The sequence below is a fragment of the Choloepus didactylus genome, chromosome 18, assembly GCF_015220235.1.
Source record: "Choloepus didactylus isolate mChoDid1 chromosome 18, mChoDid1.pri, whole genome shotgun sequence".
Lineage (NCBI taxonomy): Eukaryota > Metazoa > Chordata > Mammalia > Pilosa > Megalonychidae > Choloepus > Choloepus didactylus.
The window spans coordinates 30,197,229-30,202,321 of NC_051324.1; the positions used below are offsets into that span (position 1 = coordinate 30,197,229).

The window sequence follows — 5,093 nt, forward strand, 5'->3', positions numbered from 1 at the left end:
GTGGTGTTCTAATCTAATGACATTGTCAGAAAAACAAAAGCTGAGGGAATTTGTTAAGAGGATAATAGCGTTTTACTATGAGGAAATCTAAAGGCTGAAGGGAAATAATTCTACAGGAGACACAGATCTCCAAGAAGGAAAGAAGAGCGCTATAAATGTTCAAGAACAAGACAAGGATGTCCACTATCTCTGTTTCTTCTCTTCATTGTTCTCGAGATCCTTGTCAGTGCAAAAAAGCAAGAAAAAGAAAAGAAAAAGAAAAAGAAAGAAAGGAAGAACTTAATGTGTCATTGTTCACAGACAACATGATTATGTACATAGAAAATACAAAGAAGTCTACAAAAACCTACTATAAACTAATAAGTGAATCTTTCAAGATCAAAGGAATTAGCTAAGATACAAAATTAGTTCAATTTGTATATACTAACAACAAACAATTGGAAAATTATATTTTAAATGCCATTTACTATATCATCAAAAAATGTAAAAATACATAAGAAAAATTCAACAAAGGATGTGTAAGACCTCCATACTGAAAAATACAGAACATACCTAAATGAAAATAAAGAAGAACCTAAAAAAAAAAATGGAGAGCTATATACCACATTCATGGAGTAAAAGATTCAGTAATGCCAAGATGTTGATTTGAATCAATGCAGGGGTTCTCATGCTGCAGGGGTTGGAGCTCACAGGTAGCTCCAGGGCAAGAAGGAAGGAGGGAGGGAGTTAGAGAGAGAGATGGATGGAGTGGCTATATCTGCTGCAGCCTCTGGCGCTCCTTTCCTCTCTCCCTCCCTCCTTCCCTCCTTCCATCCCTCCTTCTGCCTTGGTAATGGCTCCTTGCTGGAGCATGAAAGGTCTGTGTTGGTGTTGTCTCACCTGGGTGTATGGATATGGTGCTTTTGTAGAACATTCTGACAAGGTGGATATTTCAGGAGTCTCATCTGGTAATGTGATTGCCCCTTCAACCAAATGATGCCTGAGACAATGAAGATTTAGAATATAGGATAAAGAAAAGGATTGAGAAAACACACTTAGTAGTTTAGTTCTGACCATGTTGGATTTGTGGCTGGAATGACCAGTGGACATTTGACTTTGCAAAATCTCTGGGTCAGAGATTTTAAGCCCATGATCATAGTTGAAACTATAGGAGTGGATGAGGTTTTCCACAGGGAGTAAGAGGAGCAGAAAGCTTGGCACTGAACTGTGAGCAACAAGAAATCAGGAGCTGGCAGAGGAAGGAGGATCCAGTGCTAGAGAACTAATACAGAACAGTCAAGAGTTAGGGGAGAACCAGAAGAAGCAATGTCAGCAAAGACAAGGTAGTGCAGTTTCATAAAAAACAGAAAAGCAGCATCAAGTGCTCCAGAAAGATCAAGTGTCATGGGGACTGAAGATTTGGCAGAGGTCAGTGATGATCTTTGCCTGCTAGTATGGTTTCGACGGAGTTAAGTTTGTGGAGAGACTCCAGAACAAATTCGAGCACCAAGTGATATAATCACAAGCCCAGGCTGTCCTTCTGAATTTCCTGCAAAAATCGACTATGGCTGGTGTTTTAGTTTTCTAGGTTACTCATGCAAATACCGTGAAATGGGTCAACTTAATGGGGATTTATTAGCTTACGGTTTTGAGGCTAAAAGAAAATGTAAATCAAGATTCATCAAGGCAATGCCTTCTCCCCAAAGACTGTGCTCTGGGCTGGCTGTAGCAATCCTTGGTCCTTAGTTTGTCACTTAGCAATGCATGTGGTGGCATTTCCTGGTCTTTTCCTTCTCTTCCAGTTTCTGTTGATTTCGGCTTTTGGCTGCTTCCTCTGTGGCTTTTTTTTTTCTCTATGTCTGAATTTCATTCTCTAAAAAGGACTCCAGTAATAGAATTAAGACCCATCCTGATTGAGGTGGGTCACACCTTAACTGAAGTAGCCTCGTCAAAGCCCTACTTACAATGGGGTCACTCCCGCAGGAAAGGATTAAATTTAAGAATACGTTTTTTGGGGGTACATACAGCTTCAAACCACCACAGCTGGTTCAAAAGACAAACCCAGGGGAAATCATTACTATAAGTTTTCTGGATTCTGACATTCAAGGGTCCAGAATATGCAGTTTGGACTGATTGATGATAGAAACATACAAGAATATTGAACATTACAGAGCATGTAGTTCTGCAATTCCACCACCTATTTCTTCACAAGATCATCTCTGGATAAGATTCCATTTGTGTGACAGCGTCTCTAGAATGCGTTTCACACTGACATATCATTCAGGGAAATCTGAGGAACCAAACTGCGCTTATGATCAGTTTCACTGTGGAAAGTATATAGCAGTAGCCTGGAGATGTCATAACGTAGATGAATATAGAGATAGTTCCAATGAAGATATCTGTGCCAAAAAAACAAATCCTCCAACAGCTGCTTCTTTTCAATACTGGGCTTACATCCAGTTCCGGTGTTTCCCTGTTTGCCAAAGTTTACCCCTGCCTCCCCAAATCTTTAAAATGTGATGGAAACATTGACTGCCTCAACCTAGGAGATAAGATAGACTGTGATGTGCTAACTTGTAGACAGTAGTTAACGTATTTATGTGGTACTCCTAATTCTCCCAAATATCCAGACTTTGATCCTCCTGGAAGCAATTGCACCTTGTTAGTAGACACTGGTAGTCATTTTGTATTTCACTGACTTGAAACTTGGTGGTTCTGGTCCTGGTGATTATGTCAAAATATATAATGTGAATTAGAGGGGAATCCACATAAACTTTTGTGTGTATTAACTTCTTTTGATTCCAGTGTAACCCTTATATTTGTTTCTTCTTCTGATAGGTAAGGGTACATTTTTGTGTCAATAAAGTGAGCACTGAAAGGGGATTGAATGCTACCTGTCAAGTGGGTGACTTCTGTGTGCCTTGGAAAATACCCTGGTGGGGGTAGGGTGGCAGGAATGGGTTGTTGTACCGAGCAGCAGACTTGTGATAGGTATTGGCATTGCCTAATGAAAGCTCAATTGTACCATCTGTCAAAAAGAAGAATTTCCGTGTTCCAAAATAGTGTCTGTTAGCCTCGTTCTGATCACTGCAGCTACCAGAGTCATTGTCCAAGTGGCTCAGAAATTTAAAAAAAAAAATTTTAACTGCTTTTTTTTTGCCAGCCAAAAAAACCTTCATTGTAAAGAACAAGCCTCGTGTGTCTGAAAGCTGGGTGTTTGGTTGTCAAGACGACTGGTGGTGGCAGCAATGAGATCTCCCTGGTAACTGCCCACCAGACTCAGAGCTGCAGCCATCCCCGCAGCCTTATCAATGGCCCGTTGTGCACTGTTGAACTGGGAGGCACTGGCCAGCTTTACTCTCTGAGAATGTTTGAGCAAAGATGATTTGAAACATGGTGGTCAAAAGTGGAAACAGAATCATTAGGAAGAAGAGCTTCTCCGTCATATGCGTGATTGATTGTTTAGTTTCACAAGTTGAAGAGTTTCCTGTTTGTTCCCCCAAACATATCAGCTATATCATCTCTGCTTGGATTTACTTCAGCAAGGCTTCCAATAACAGGCAGATCCAGCAACATTTGGAATCATGTTCTTAATTTACAAGATCACATTATCCAGGGTCATTGGGTTTGGTTCTGGCAGTTGGAGAAGAGGCTGTCCCTAGTCAGAGTACCAGCAGAGAACCTGAAAGAAATAATACTCCCAGAAGTTTGTTTTCTGTGGAGTCTGATGACATGGACACAGAAAATGAGAGATGTGACACAACAGGAGCATCTGAAGGGGTTGTAGAAGCAACAGTGGGAGCATGTGGGAGTTCTTCAATTCAGAATACCCAAGGTGGGAACGGAAGGGATGTGAGAAGTAAGGAAGCTCCAAGTGTGAGCCCTGTGTGTTACCAGCTCACACATGCACCAAGTCATACGACTTGAGGGGCAACATAGAGTACATTTTACACAAGGGCGATCAAACTGTAAATCAGAACCAGGGTCCCTTGAGACAACTTGATAATGGGGTAAACAGAAGAGAAGAAGATGATGGTTTTGAAATGTTAATTCCATTTTCTGATGGAGCTTCAGACTTTGATGTGAGTGACTGCTCCAGATCTCTTCTCCATCTTGCCTCAGATCAAGGACAATTGTTTAGACAACCATGCAGTGCTGTGTGCTCTAGAGTAGGGCCAAATAATTGAGAAGAGCCCTGTGGCTCTGTTATGTCCACATTGCCCAGATGCTGGACACTTGCTTAGAAAAAAACACTACAAAATGAAAGGAGTGATGATGAGCTTCTGTCACTTTGTTAAGTAGAAACAGATAAGGGAAATTTTATATGAGTTGGAGCAATATACATTCATTATTTTGTAACTTAACAATCAAAACTAGGTTTTTTAGTTTAAAAAAAAAAAAAGAGGCAAGGCGGTTTCTTACTGTGACATGTTAGCCTGAGTGGTTAAATGAAGTTTTTAGGGTTTATTAATTTAGCAGCTACAAATACATTATGTGTTCATATTCAATGACATTCTTCCATTTGTTTCTAATTGTGCTTATCCTGGTGCTGTAGTTCACTGCAGAAGTATGGCTCCTGAAACTCATTTGACTGCCAGTTTATCCTCTGTTAAACAGCTGGTCTGCACAAAATAATATCTTTCTTCAATGGAATCCCTGAAGCTTTTGCCAACACATCTTGTAATAATAAACTCTTAAAAAAAAACCCGCAAATGTTTATACTGATTTTCTTTGTATAATATTTTTCTAAATATTTTTGAATTTCATAATATGAACTTGCCAAAGGGAGAAAAAAGCTTTCTCTAAATATTTAATATACAGTGTTTTGAAATCTAGAGTTAGATAAATTAATGCCAAAAACAAAACTCATAGATTTTCTAAAGCTGACTTTAATACTTTAATATGATACAAACCAAATGGTAAATTCTCATCGTTTCCTTTGTTATCCCTACTTAGGGACTTAATTAAGTGGATGAATATATTCTACTATGCATTAAATCTCAAAGTTTAAAAAATATGCACAAAAATTGTGCAAGATAAGCTCTATCTGGTAATGTCTTTCCTGATACAGGGTTATGCTTGTATCGGATCCTAGCGATTTGCACTAAAATCTT

At 39.3% G+C, this 5,093-nt stretch overlaps 1 pseudogene; it reads left to right on the forward strand.

Moving 5' to 3' along the window:
- The first annotated feature begins 850 nt into the window (after positions 1-850).
- Positions 851-4,277, forward strand: LOC119514712 (annotated as a pseudogene).
- The last annotated feature ends 816 nt before the right edge of the window (positions 4,278-5,093 follow it).